Source organism: Vicia villosa, unplaced genomic scaffold, assembly GCF_029867415.1.
Source record: "Vicia villosa cultivar HV-30 ecotype Madison, WI unplaced genomic scaffold, Vvil1.0 ctg.003731F_1_1, whole genome shotgun sequence".
NCBI lineage: Eukaryota > Viridiplantae > Streptophyta > Magnoliopsida > Fabales > Fabaceae > Vicia > Vicia villosa.
The window spans coordinates 1-16,459 of NW_026706285.1; the positions used below are offsets into that span (position 1 = coordinate 1).

Consider the following 16,459-nt stretch of genomic DNA (forward strand, 5'->3'; position numbering starts at 1 on the left):
GGGCATAAGTAGGTCCGGCCCCTCGTACGCCTGATCCAAAAGGAAATGGCATCCCGAATGAAGAATTTGGCCTCCATTCGAAAGTTGAATTCGGGCCTTGACTAGACAAGTTATTCGCAGCATTTGTTGAGGGAAACGGTAATACTTCATCTGCACTCGTGGTCGAAGGTGCAGCTGTTGACACTGAAACTGGCAAAGTCCCTGAAAGTCCTGTATTATTCTCAGGCACCGACTGGGAATTATCTGCAGGTCTCGATCCATTTGGACCCGTTGTATCCCTTGTTCCTTGAGTGGAATTCGAATTTGCCGCTCCTGATCCTGTGCCTTGTGAGGGATCTTGATTACCCCCTGCACTGGCTGTAACAGCCATTTTCTTGTTGTACCTTCGTTTGGGAACCGGTTGTGCACTGTTTGTTAATTTACCGTTCCTAAGGTTCATACAAGGTCTTGATATTGTCTAGACAAAACAAAGCAATTGATTAAAACAATCCGCTTGACACGGTCCCACTGGGCGTGCCAATTTGTTTACGGTGATTTCCGGTAAACAACCGCTAGTCCTCCAAACTATAATAAATATGATTTGGTTACTCGCAGGATCGACTAGATTGATCCTAGGACACATAGTCAATTAGATTGTTATCAATATTCTTTAGAACCATGTTCATGATTCGTTGTCTTCGACAAACGTTATTTGATTAAAAAAACATACACTTTTTAGTGATGACTTGATTATATGTGATTATGACTTTAAAATGTAGACAACGCATATAATATAACATGCAATTCTGTTAAAAAGAATCTTAAAACATAAAACTGTTAAAGATCTTGAAAGTAAGTAACATGAAGATAAATAACATGAAAGTAAATAACATGAAAGTAAATAACATGAAAGTTAAAGATACAGTAATGTAAATGATAAGAAGTAAATAGAATGCAAGAATTTAAAGATATTCGAAGACGAAAAGCAATAAAAGATAATACTCATGTATTAAGATGGTGGTGTCATACGTACATTTTCTCAGCGAACTCGTTCTCGTTAACGCTTGATACTTGAGTAAATATGTGAGTGATTTGTACAAAATGAACACACGGAATTCTATCATGAAAACTCCTATTTATACTAGTTTCGACCATAACGGCCCTACGCTAATCTGCTGCCACGTTTCTCATAAGAACTTCCAGCGATGACATCTGTGAATAAGTAGTTACGTGACTATCTTCGAATTTCAAATCTTCCCGCCTGAGTCCATCTTCGACGCGTGGCAGTATGCTAATAAACACTTACTAACAAACACGCTAAATAATAATACTTAAGTAAATTTATAAATTTTGTCTAAGTCCTCGAGGATATATCCTTCCAATAGCTTTCAGTAGCCATCACCTTCATAAAAAACTTAGACATTTCCTGCTATCGAAACATGGCCATCAGTAGCCATTTTATACTTCTCAGAGATGGTCATCAGTAACCACCTTGCCTTCGATTATGCACTCCTTCGAAGCACATATATTTGTTCAACGAAATCTTCAGCTAACAGATTCATGGCAAACACCATAAGTGAACAAATACAAAAGCACAAGTGAATGACTCAAGGAAAAGCAAGTTTTTGCTATCTTTGCATCTGTTAGGTCGACCTAGCTGATCATCAGGTCGACTCAAACTGAAGCAAACAAAGTATGTTTCTGTTAGGTCGACCTAGCTCATCATCAGGTCGACTCAAACTAAAGCAAACAAAGTATGTTTCTGTTAGGTCGACTCACCCACGCTCCTAGGTCGACCTAAACTGAAGAAAAGTCTCAAGAACGTGTTTCAACTGATTTTAGGTCGACCTAAACCCCCAACAGGTCGACCCAACTGGCAACAATTACAAACTGGTTTAATATACTCCATTTAGGTCGACCTAAGCAATCAAGTAGGTCAACCTATCTCCTCAAAAATTGCCAAATTGTATGTTTGCTCTGCACCAACATACCATCTCCTTTATATATCTTTTTATGTTAATTATTCATTTTCAACACCAACAACTGAAAGAGACACAAAGGCTTCTCATCTTCGTTCTTCTTCTCAACTCCAACACAACTACACACAATCATTTTTGTGTTGAGGGTTTGCGATCAAGATCGATAACGTCCATGGAACGGAATTGAAGATTCCTAGTGGGTGAAGATTTGTGGGGTTTTTGGTGAATAAAATCTTGGGATTTTGTCCTCCAAGATTGGTGAATTTTGGGGGTTTTTATCAACAGACTTTATCAAAGATTCAGTTGAGTGTGAAGATTGAAGAACAAGGGTTCGAGCAATTCAAAACACTGCAGAAAGGGAATCAAAGTGAAGCTCTTGGAAGATACTTGATCTGGCTCAAGATCAAGGGGAAGAAGATTCAAAGGATCAACATATTCGGTTTATCGTTATCGCTTTGTTATCTTCTTTGTATAAACTGTTTTCAATCATAATGAAAGACATCCCAATTCCCATTTGGAATTGGGGGCAGATGTAGTCGTAGCGAGGACGATCGACGAACCGCCTGAACAAATATCGTGTTCTTATCGCTTTTATCTTTTCCTTTACATTTCGCTTAATTCTTGTCATGATTGCAAATTGATCAAAGGTTCAAGTGTTAAACTTGTGTGATAAGATTCTGCACAAACATCACAAGTCACCACACATTGAATCATAATCAATTTGGACATTATTACCAAGTGTTTGATATATTGCTTCAACCATTATCAAGTCATTGCAAACAAAGTTAATCAAGCAAGTAGTTAAACGATTTACATCAGCTTAACTGATTGATTCTCTAAGTGGTCTTTTCATTGTTAACTCTTAACTATTTTGTGGTTTAATCACATATCCGATTCTTTCAATAGTGGTTCGGAATAGACGCGAGTCGATCCCGAAACGCTTTCGCCTAAACTTGAAATAAATCCGAAAAATTCTGAGGATCTATTCACCCCCCCCCTCTAGATCCTTAAGCCTAGCGTCTAACACGATTATGATAGATGAAGAGAAGTATACTCTCATGGGAGTAGAGTATAATCTCTATTAAATTAAGGGGACACTCCAATTTTATTTACCTATTGTTTCTTTTATCACCTCCCTAAGAGATATGTTGTCATCATAAAAAGGGGGAAATGTGGAACTATGTGTTTGCATGTTCAATCAAGATGTGAGATATGCATGTCATACCTATCACGGTTTAGTTTTGATGATGACAACTTGGTTTTATTTATGACAACTTGTGAAGATGCAACTTGACTTAAAGACAGGCAAATATGCCAAGCACTTAAAGATGTATAAGACAGTTTTTTCCAGCTCTTCCTCTGAATCAAGCTGATAATCTAGGGTTTTGATGATCTCTTTAAATATCCTCTGATGATGGCATCCAACTTAAAGATGTATCAAGCCTCATCTCCAACAATACTCAAGCAAGTGCTTATATGATTGATGTATTAAGCAAAGTCTTGAATCTTCAAAGTATGAAAGAGAGGAAAGTGTGAATGCTCACTTGATCATGTCTGAGTGATCACTGTTTGTAAAAACATTAGGGCGTTTTTGTAAATTATTATGAATAAATCACACACACACTCACTATAACCTTTTTGAAAGCCTGACTTAGAAATGTTTTAAAGCTTGGCCAACTGATTAGGGTCTGTCAGAATAACTTGGACATTTGTTTTTGAATTTTCCAATTGATTGGTGCATATTCCCAATCGATTGGAATAGGAAAGTGGCATCCATAATCTATTTTGATAGTTTCTTAATGAATGACAATGACTCTCTATCAAAACTTTTTAAAATGGGCTTTTGTATTCGACTATTTAGGGCATGCAATCGATTGGCATAAGGACCTTATCGATTGGACCATTAATTTGGCCCATGGATCCTTTTATTTTTGTGTCAACCTCTAGCCTATAAATAGAGGTCTCTCCCTTCAATTTTTCACATCCAGAAACGTTAGTCTTCTCACTCTCCTCACTCTTTCTAAAATATTTTTCTACTTTCTCTCACTAGAATATATTCATAGTGCTTTGAGAATTTCCTTGTGTTTATGTGAGAAAATTTTGTTCTAGAAAGAGTTTATTTGTAAATTCACCAAGAGCTATTTTTCTACTAAGTGAATATCTCTTCTTAGGAAGAATTTTTTGGGTTCAAAGTTAAACCCGTTAAAAGTTTTGTTTGGGGGATTTAGTAATAAGTCTTTGTTTGGTTCGTGAGCTGAGCCACTTAAATAACTAGTGAAAAATCTTATCTTCGGTTCATGAGCTCAGCCTAGTGTAAAAGCTAAACTCGGTTTGAGCTCAGCCTAGTGTAAAAGCTAAACTCGGTTTGAGATCAGCCTGGTGTAAAATCTCAATTATGTTCGTGGTCAACTTATGTACAACTCCATTTTGGTTCGAGATCAACATGGTGTGTAATTCTCGGTTTGGTTTGGGGATAGCTAGCTTAAAACTCTACAATGGTTCGAGATAATTCCGTATAAAGTCTTAGTTTAGCTTGGGGACTAACCGCTCAAAGCTTTATTAGTGTTTAGAAGGAAGACTAACCACTTCAGTCTATTGGTCGTTGTTCGGTTGGAAGTTAACCTACAACTTCATTGTCCTTGTTTAAGGGGGTTCATGAGCTACTAAAAGCTCATAAGCATGTCTGGATACTCTCAATATCAACATTTTGGGAGAAGATTATGTCACTTCATTTAGACCATATCTGAAGAAGAAAATGCCAGAGCAATCAGGGAAGACATCGACTTCTTGGAAAAAAGGGAACCCACTACCCTCACAAGTGGCGTTATCAAGCAAGCTACCAAAACACAGTAACACAAACATTTTCGACCTACATAATTCTAAGTCGAATACCTAATACTAAGAGGGGCTAACATAGGAGGGTAAACTATCAAAAACAGAAAGCTTATAGACAATAGTGAAGAGTCGTACAAAATTCAGGCCAACATTAGAAAAGGCTAAATCAGCTAACCGAATGTTCTTGAGAGGGTTGAAGAAAAGACTTGAAACATTATATATATATATATATATATATATATATATATATATATATATATATATATATATATATATATATAATATCATGTGTATTTATTTTTATCTATTTTTTATTATTTGTTTATTAAAGTTTATATATTTTTTTAAAAATATAAATATAAATGAGTGCAAAGTGTTGATTTAAAATTTAAGTCTTAACAATATAATTTTTTTCATAGTATAATTATAAACTAGTAGAATACTCGTGCGTCTGCACAGGTAAGTCAAATTTTAAGATGAATAATGTATTACAAACGTAAAAAAAGAAGTTTAAAAATTTTAATGAGGAATGTTAATTTAATATTAACAGCACATAATATAGATGAATAATGTATTACAAACGTAAAAAAAAAAGTTTAAAAATTTGAATGAGGAATGTTAATTTAATATTAACAGCACATGTTAATTTAAGAAAAGACTTGAAACATTATATATATATATATATATATATATATATATATATATATATATATATATATATATATATATAATATCATGTGTATTTATTTTTATCTATTTTTTATTATTTGTTTATTAAAGTTTATATATTTTTTTAAAAATATAAATATAAATGAGTGCAAAGTGTTGATTTAAAATTTAAGTCTTAACAATATGATTTTTTTCATAGTATAATTATAAACTAGTAGAATACCCGTGCGTCTGCACGGGTAAGTCAAATTTTAAGATGAATAATGTATTACAAACGTAAAAAAAGAAGTTTAAAAATTCGAATGAGGAATGTTAATTTAATATTAACAGCACATAATATAGATGAAATGAATCTATATATAGTGACTATGTAAAAAAAGAATATGAAAATGCAATAGTCATTTGTATCTTAGGTAATTCGATAGAGCATTGCTATATTTACACTGGAAACTTTTACACCGTACTTACACCATAAGTATTTCAACTCATTTCTAGTGTTACACAAAATCCAATACAAAAGAAAAATTATTAAAAAAAATAAAAGTATGTATAACCGTATATAAATACGGTGTAGGTGTAACTTTTTGGTGTACACTTAACGTTTCTCAATTCGATAAGGGTAGGTTATTGGTGATATACAATTGTTATTATAAAATCACTAACAAATTGAAATGTTTATCAAATCACCAACATGATCAATTTAATATGTCTAATAAATATAAATATTTACAAATATGAAAAATAACTATAAATAATTACAAACATCACTGATAATTATAAATATTTATAATATTTGGTTATTTAAATAAAAAAATGTATTGTGGTGATAGTGTCCCGTAAAAATAGTGACTTTAGGCTAATTATAAATATTTATAATATTTTGTTGATTAAAATAAAATAGGTATTATGGTGATAGTGTCCCGTAAAAACTTCTTAGATGAATAATTTTTAATTTTAATTGGTATACAATTTATTTAAATGCAATTATAAAATATAAAATAATAAATTTTATTGTAATATAATTTAGGCTATAAATTGTTCCAAACATCTCATATTTTATTCAAATAATATGAGGAATTGAAAAACTTGAATTTAGAGAACTCAAATCTTCTAATTGCAAATATTTAAAAATAAATATGTAGCAAATTAACAACATGATAAATTCAATGTCTAATAATTATAAATATAACTAATAACTATAAATATTTACAAATATTTTATTGATTAAAATAAAAAGTATTGTAGTGATAGTGATTCGTAAAAAGAGTGAGTCAAAATTCAAGATTCACCTCGTGAATAACTTTCTAAAAGAATTCTAATAATTCCATAATTCCAAATTGATACCAAATTTTAGCTTTTAATAAATTCAAAGTATTACTCTCTCAGTCTCACAATAAGTGTCATCTTTCTTATTTTTATTTTTCTCAAATTATTTATCCGTTTAGAATACTAATGTGATATTTATTATTTATTTCCACTAATTTATTCTTATTTATTGTATTTTAATTTATTTAAGTATTTCACTATTTATTATTAATAAAGTTATTTTAATAAATGAGACTCATTTTATCATTGAAATTAACATAATTAATCATTTTTTAAAAAGTGAAAATTTCAAAAAAAGACATCTGTTGTGCTGTCTAACTGTCTATATCTCTCTCGGCTTTGACTAATATGCATAAGGATTTTACTTATGCACCATGCATAAGCCTATATAAGTCATTGGATCATGTTTTTAATCCAGTATTGAGTATTGAGTATTGAGTGGTGAGTATTGAGTAATAACAATTAGTGTCTAGAATTTGATCCAATGATCCAAGGGTCCATAATAATCTATGCATGGTGCATAGATTTTTATCTATGCACGGTAACTGCACCTCTCCCTCTCTGCCACAAACGTGTCTATGTTTTTATTGTATTATATATATTTGTTATAATTAATTAATATTTACATCCAAATATTTCTCTCCCTCTTTTATTTATAATTTACAATTAATTAATTTTCATATCCAAATCTTTCTTAGTAAACTGTTCTTATCGTTTGGTTTTTTGATCTCAAAGAACATTGTAGATATATTTTGGAAAGAAAAAGAAGTCAAACAAAAAATCCAAGAAAAACCGAGAGGAGACTACTAGAAATACTCAATTTTTCTGTGGATTTACCTGCGGATTTGAGCTGAATTTTCGCAGGAAACACATTTCCTGCGGTTTTTCCTGCGGTTTTAGATCCCCAGCTAAAACCTTCGTGGGTAATATGTTCGGCAGGAAGATCCGCAGGAAAGTTACGTAGGTAAATCCGCAGGAAATTTCCGCAGGTAAATCCGGGAGTGATTACACTTGAAAGTAACAGAATAACCCATCACATATGAAAGTCAGTGTTAATATTTGTATCAATTTATGGTCAGCTGAAAGTGCCTGATAAAAGGTTCGTGCCGAAGAGAGAAATTATTAACCATTGAATTAAATCTAACCAATATAGGTACTATTGAAGAGTTCAGTTCTCACCCGCAGAATTCCACCTAATCAATTGTTCCGTCTGCAGTTTTCACTTGATGACTATGCAGTATTGTTAAGTTGCGGTGCTACGGAGTTATTGCTTAGCAGAATTTAAACAAAATGCCATTGTTTCTGCTATACACTATTTTGAACAAAATATTATGAAGTTGTAACTATAACAGTTCCAGAGCAGAATTAAAACAAACTACAATTAACACGAATTGAAAGGTATAGCTCTAACCTGCAGAATTCCACTTAATCTATTGCTCCATCTGCGTTTGACGATTATGCTGAGAGTAACAGATTTCAAGAACTAGTGTATACTTTTATACAGTTCCTCGTTGAACCGAGAATTGTACAAGTCGTCATTGGCAGGCTTTGTGAATGTGGATTTGGGAAATAATAAGAAACTTTCTCTCAGGATTTTGGTAAGTCCATAACACACTCCTTCGGTACTATCAGAAGAATGAATACCATTTGGAACGAGCGTTCATTTTTATGGGAGAAGGATGTGGCGTGCTCATGGACCTTCGGTGGCAACTTTGTACAATCCATAAAGCTGAAGCTGAATGTCATTGGAAAGTGCTGAAAGCTTCGTCAAATTCAGTACTCTCCACAACTTCCCAATCATCGTCATAGTCATCATCACCACTGTATATGAAACCTAGATGCTCCACAAAACACGTCAATGTGATAATTACAACCAAATTATCAGTATATAAATTTAGTTTCTTAAAAGAGGGATCATGACATAATAGTTATTACAACCAAATAAGTAAATATTCTATTGACCTTGTAGAAATCAAACATAAAAGAGGGAATGACAAATTAAAAGCGAAGATAACAGAAATTGTAGAATCAAAGATAAAAGTTGGAAGAATCCACATAGCAAACAAAACATTTGTGTGTACAAGTTAAATTCTTGAAAAGTAAGTGTGTACTTTAAACTATATGGTCATGACATGCGATAGTTGTTAAACAGGCTTACCATGCTGACAGCATCCTGTCTAGTGATATTTCCAATTTCATTTTCTAGCTTTAAGAATTCATGAAACCTGAGATGTTAACATGTTAGGAAGCAAAGATTGGCCTATTAGATAGAAGAGAAAATTTATGTGTATAAAATATTTCAATGAACAGAATCATGCATTCTGCTTTTTTTTAATAAAATAATTAAGTGTGATCCACATGTCCTGCAAGATTCACAAGGACTTGAGGTAATAATCAAATGTTAAGAACTACATATCCAACTCTGTACTCAACAGCTGTTGTAGCGCCACCAATTGTGGCCAAATAGCAATCGCTACAGGGGAATTATTGCAAAATTCTGAACTGATCATTTCACCCTTAAATAGCCCTTTTCCCCTAACTTGTAGTTGTTGCGGTTTCTTTTTTTTTTGGGACTATTTGGTCATTTCACCCCAAAATTCTGATTTTCAAAGAAATAGGTCTCTCATATCTTGTCATTTATTCTTCTCTGAAACAATTTCAGCTCCCTTCCTCACCTTGTGTGGCTTTTGTTCACTGTAACCAGAAAGAGAGAACCGACGTCCATAGTTCCTGCTATTATTAAAAAAATGGGATGCCCACAAGCCAATATAACAAAATTCTTTAACTAGTGACGAACCGTATGTTTAGTTTCATTGGTTCAAACATTAAATAACTTACTAAATAAAATATTATATATGTGTATGTAGGCTAGTTACAAAATATAATGAAAATGTGTGAAAGATATATGTCATACGAACAATACTAGAGTCAATAAAAGAAATATAGTAAATGTTGTTTTGATTTGCATAGCTTATTTAAAAAGGGGAAACTAAGTCTAACCTTGCTATGAAGTTGTACCTGAATGAAAATAGAATAAATGATTGTTGTCTGAATTCGTTAATATCTCAAGTTGGTTTCTCACTGTTGTGAATATAAGATGGATGATGAATCAATTGAGGAATTCATATACTGAGATGGAAAACGATAATCAATGTTTGAGCACAACTACGAAATCCACCGAAGACATTTTTAACATCCTTATTTCCTATTGCATAATACTATAGAGTATGTTGTAATGTTCTGGAATACAAATCTAGAAGAAGCGTGTTGGTATTCAATCAAGTAATATTTTCTATAAACATGGTGATTCATTCAAGGACAACTTTATATGACATGACTTAGGAGATATAAATATCAATAGGGAATCGACTGTGTAGGGACACTTTTTCAAAGATTTTTCAAAGATGAATAGCTTTGTAATGCCTGAAGAAAAGAATCTAATGGAATTCTGCAAATGACTTTTGGCAAGTTTAGAGAATGTCATAACTATTGTAGTAGCAGTACTATGTCACCTTGATAAGGCACATGTTGGTTTGATTGAAATCCAAAAAGTGAAATAAACTATTTTGTGTCAAAAATTACCTGAAAATCAGCTCTAGCTCACCAATGCAATAAAAAACATTGTGTATTGGCTGTCCAAGTACCATCTCACCAAATATATAGCCCACGACCCAAATATCAATTGGAGTTGAATATTGACTGTTTTGAAACAAAACTTTAGGTGCCCTATACCACCGAGTTGCTATCTGTCGCAATTGTAACAGAAGAACTTGAATCGCAGCAAGCAGATAACATATAAATACAGTAAATTTCAATTTTGTATGTCAAATGGTAAATATTGACCTTCTTAGTATAGAACATTTCAGGATCAGGGACCTGGAACACTGCACCACACAACTTGTATCAAAACATGATAAAGCTAAACTCAAAATCAACATAAGTAAACTCATTGTGGCATTTCAACAAACACCTTGTTTACAAAAATCACCTAAGTTTATAGTCAATCTAACTTGAAATCAGTAAAAACCCTACCCCTACCAATTGAATAACTCACCAATTAGCCGAGCTTGATAATAGATATAGAAATAAAAAACGTCAAACCAAAACTAAGATCAAAAGATGAATTTACCTGAGTTGAAAGGGGGAAAAAGTACAGGCTAAGGTTCGGAGATTCAATCATGGTTGCAATTGCGTGAGTTCGGATCGTTGCGAAGAAGTCTGATCGTAGTATAATTTGGGGAAAAACCTGAATACTTCTGCAGAAGAGTGAAATGTACGAGGTCGAGAAAGCGAACGGAGGTGTATTTGAGATGAATGAAATAAAAGGGCATAGGGGTGTTCGCGGTGCGGTTTGGGCGGTTTTGACGAAAAAAATCATCCGAACTGCAAGAAAAAAAATAGTGCGGTTTGGTTTAGTTCGGTTGGCTTTTAAAAAAATCCAAACCAAACTAATGCGGTTTGGTTCGGTTCGGTTGGTTCGGTTTTTTATAAATATTTTTTGAACCATACATATACATATAGATGACAACATAACTTTGTATTTAGACATTCATACACTATCAAATAACAACAAAACTGGTCATATTTTGACAATAACTATCTATTTAATTTGTAAAAATTAAATTAGACAAAAGTGGAACAATAAACATAAAATAATAGTATAAAACAATATAAAAATTATTAGAATGAAACAAAAAAATAGAAGAGACGAGAGATTAGTGAAGGTGAAAAAGAAAAAACAAAAGAGTTGAATGATTAGAGAAGAAGATGTGCAATAAAAACGAAACTGAAATAGAGAACATTTGCATAGAAATGAGAAAGTGAAAAAGAAAGAATATAAGAGAGTAGAGATTATAGAAAAAGATGGAAGATGTATGTGGCAAAGAATGCGCGATAATGCTATTAGAGATTTTAGAAGATCGGGACTAAAATCATGTGTGTAAGGATGAGAAAATTGTTCGTAATCATAAGGTTAAGGTATTATAAAGTTAAGTTTGGGTTGGATGTGAGTTAAGTAAAAGTTAGGTTATAACATAATGCGGTTTGATTCGGTTTGGTTCGGTTTACAAAATACAAACCGCAAACCAAACCGAACCGTGTGATTTTGTTAAAAGATGACCCAAACTAATCCGAACCAAATGCGGTTTTTTGCGATTTCGATTTGGTTTGGTTTGGTTTGCGGTTTTCTATTGAATTGGTTTGGTTTTGATCACCCCTAAAAGGGCATGCATAGAGATATAACGATTGATAAGACATTTTACATCATCAATGATTCTTCAATAAATTCATAAACTTAATATGTACTAAAATTATTTTGAGAAGCTTGGTAATTGAAGATTTCTTGAGGTAGAATGTTGATTTGATATCCACCGTTGAAATTTAATTTTTCAAAGTTTTTAATACCTTTTATTAATTTTATTTTTCAAAATTTTCATACCTTTTATTTTATTAACTTTTCTATATAGGCTTTAGAAAAAATATTTAAAAAATATATAAATATACACAATTTTTATTCATACACACACTAATCTATTTATAATTAATAAATATTTTTCTAAAGGTAGATTATTTGATAATTTTTTATTACAAATTTATCACAATTTAAGACATTGTCCTGATGCTAGATTATTTGTTCAATATAAGGTAGAAAGTAGGTTCAATTCTTACTCTAGAAATTTAATCAAATTTTTGTTTTCAACTTTTTATACTTTTTTTTTCTAAATTTTCATACCATTTATTAAACTGCAAATTGAAGAATTGCATTAAATTAAAAAACATACCGTTTATTAAATTTTAAAAAATTACTATTGTTTTTAGAAAAAACTAAATTCTATTAAATATTTTTGCAAAAAGAAACATTTTATTTTAAAAGAAAAATATTTTACATTATTTTTAATTTTATATAATAAAAACTAAAATTCGCAGCAAAATTTGCAAAAAAGTTTCCTGCGGAATTACCTGCGGATTTAGTTATCTAGTTTGTGTTAATTCATACTAGATTTCTGCAGCAAAATCTGTAGAAAAAATTCCTGCGAATTTATCTGCGGATTTTGTATTAATGTGAGGTATTTTATTTGAAATATATATTCCGCAGCAAAATCCGCAGGTTTTCCTGCGGACTTTTCTACAAAATCCTGATCCGCAGGAGAGTATATTTTATTTGACAAAATTGCAAGAAAATTCGCAGGTATACATGCGGAATGTTTTCCGCAGCAGAAAGAACAATTACACAACACAACAACTCTTTGATCTTCTATATCTCTTCTTTATATATTTTTTTTCTTTTTAGTTTGGTTCTTCTTTATATATCTAGAACAATTTCATTTTTTTCCAAATTTAAAGGGAAAAGACACAACAACTCCATGTTCTATAATCCTTAATATTTATTTTAAATCAACATGGAAAGAGAAACCAATCCAATCTATTAAAATTTAATGGTCATAATTCATTGTTCTCATTTCTCATAATAATCAAGTGTTCTCACTTGAGTCATCCCCTATATATATATATATATATATATATATATATATATATATATATATATATATATATATATATATATATATATATATATATATATATATATATATATATATATATATATATATATATATATATATATATATATATATATATATATATATGGGAGCGTATCCGGTGAGAACTGATATTTATCGTGAGAAACGAGAACTATCCATATCAAACGTCAGATTAAATTAACGTTCAAGATTTAAAAATTCCAAATAAAGTTCATCATAGCGAATTATTTACTATTATGTTTGGTATTTAAAAATTCCATAAAAAGATATTCTTACCTAAAATATTCTTATTTAAATTATTATTAAAATATTTGTTATAATTATAATTAATATTTAGTTAGAACATTATAAGGACAAAATATAATTCAAATTTATCCAAATAATTTATTTAAATTTAAAATTATCTAAACTTTAAATATTTTCAAAACTAAAATAAAAATTCAGAAAATTAATATTAATTATATAATAATCCAAAGCATAAATTGTTTACTCATCTTTCTAGTGAAAAAATTATGTTATTTAAATTTCCATAGAAACTTAATTCTTAAAAATATAATTTAATCAAAAAAACTAATTTACCGTTGTATCTTGAATTTTTATAATTATAATTAATATTAAGTTACAATATTATGAAGATAAAATATAAGTCAAATTTATCCATAAAAGTTATTTAAAATTAAAATTATATAAATTTTAAATATTTTCAAAACTAAAATAAAAATACAGAAAAATAATATTAATTATATAATAATCAAAAGCATAGATTATTTACTATCTTTCTAGTGAAAAAATTATATTTAAAAAAATATGTTATATAAATTTCGATAAAAATCTTAACTCATTTAAAAATCTATTTTACTGTTGTATCTTGAATTTTATAGAATTATATTTTCCATAATTTATTTTGGTTAATAAGTGGTTCTAGACTTAATTTTAAATAATATTTGATGGTGAAGCTAGTATTGCAATATCTTAGCGTGAGATATATATTAGCCTTTGTTAGTTTTAAATAATTGTTTTTTTATCAAATAAAATTATTTTTTTAATTATTGATTATTCAGATAAAAAACTATGTAATTGTTGTAAATTTGAACTTAATAATCTTTATTCTTTATTGTGATGATTAAGTAAATATAATTTTATAAAATGTGAAATACAACCTTATAATAGTTAATTTTTTTAAAGAAATTTAAATAAAAATTTTATTTTAAAATAATTTTAATACTTGGAAGAAGAGTAAATAATTTAAGTTTTTGAATATTTTAAATTAGTATTATTTTTCTAATTTTATTTTGGAACTTTTATTATAGTCATGAAATTTTTTTATAGTTTAGATAATTTTAATTTTAAATAAAAATATTTATTACATTTAAATAGTTTTATAATCATATTCTAACTAAATATTAAACATGTATGTAAAAATATTTTAACAATATTTCTATAACAATATTTTAATTATTAAATAAAAGTATTTTTGGTAAGAATATTATTTTATGGAGTTTTTAAATAATAAGCATAGTAGTAAATAATTCAGTAGGGTGATCTTTATATGAAATTTTTAAATCTTGAACGTTAATTAAATCTGACGTTTGATATGGATAGTTCTCGTTTCTCACAAAGATATCAGTTCTCACCGGATACGCTCCATATATATATATATATATATATATATATATATATATATATATATATATATATATATATATATATATATATATATATATATATATATATAATATCATGTGTATTTATTTTTATCTATTTGTTTATTAGAGTTTATATATTTTAAAAAAATATAAATATATATGAGTGCAAACTGTTGATTTAAAATCTAAGTCTTAACAATATAATTTTTTATAATATAATTATAAATAAATTATTGATACAAGTTATATTTAAGTAAAAAATTTAACGTAAACAAATCATTTCTTTGTAAAATAGTTTGAGTATTTATATATGGCTTGTGAGTGAGCAACAAAAAAATATCTATGCATGGGTTGGCCGTTGGCTATTAGCTTCTCGGAAGGTCAATCAAGTTACATGTCATGGCCCCCATTGGAAAGTAATAATGAATAGTTGTAGTAATAACAACAAAGTTTACAAGATAGGATATGGTCTTGCTAACGCTACTTTTCAAAGATTTTATGTTTGTGGTTGAGAAGGTCATGCATTGAAATTATAACTTATCTTTTATAGTAGTTTATAAAATTTATTTAGTAATATTCAGTTTTTGAGCTTATAGTTTAACTTATACTACCTTACAATTTTATATTAATAAAAGGTTCTTAGTTTAACTTATTCTACCTTACAATTTACATACAAATTTTGATATATATGCTTATATAGTTGAAGGTTTTATTAAAAAAAAAAACGCATTTAATTATTATATGTGAGTGTGAATGGACATGAATGTCAAAGATGAGGCGCCGCTAAACTTTTCCAATTACAGCTAATGTCCGTGGTGTTGATAAATCTTACTCCCTCCGTTTTTTATTATAAGTCGTTTTGGCATTTTCACACATTTTTAAAAAAATGATAACTATTGTATGAAATAGATAAATTATAAAAAATTTTACTAAATTGTCCTTCATTAATTGTATGGGAAACACAAATTAAAATAATTTGAAGAAAGAGAATAATAAACACTAAAGGGTATAATAAAAAAATAATATTAATGATTCATTGAAATTATAAAACGACTTATAATAAAACACAAATTTTTTCTCTAAAGCGACTTATAATAAAAAAACGGAGGGAGTAATGATTATGTATTCAATATTTTAACCAAAATTATAACTAGGTTGATGAGAATGGTTGAAAATATACACGTTGATATTATTTATAATGGAGTATGATTGTCGACGAAGACGATGAAAGTTAATGTATTATTTTAAATTAAGGTGAAAATTGTTGAGTTTTGTTGAAAATACATATATTGAAGAAGTCCCCCCACATCCTTTAGTTTTGTGAAAGAAGAGAGAGTCCTAGATTATATAAAAGATTCAAGTTCTTTGTTACAAGATGCAACAGTCAAAAGCACTTTATGTTTGTCTTTGACTTTCTTTGTTCTCTTATGCTCTTGTATTAGAGTGTTGTGAGATGTAGTTAAATATTTATTTTAGAGGGTGTGGG

General features: G+C 29.5%; 1 long non-coding RNA gene across 3 annotated transcripts; it reads right to left on the reverse strand.

The window, feature by feature from the left end:
* Positions 1-5,537: 5,537 nt before the first annotated feature.
* LOC131641431 (uncharacterized) lies at positions 5,538-11,103 on the reverse strand. 3 transcript variants are annotated; one of them, XR_009295541.1, is made up of 4 exons: positions 10,918-11,103; positions 10,632-10,672; positions 8,947-10,534; positions 5,538-8,622 (listed from the first exon to the last, which is right to left on the reverse strand). It is a non-coding gene; the product is annotated as an uncharacterized LOC131641431 (long non-coding RNA). The 3 variants fall into 3 exon arrangements; XR_009295542.1 differs by having other exon boundaries at positions 5,538-8,100; positions 8,200-10,534; XR_009295540.1 differs by having other exon boundaries at positions 5,538-10,534.
* Between the last annotated feature and the right edge of the window lie 5,356 nt (positions 11,104-16,459).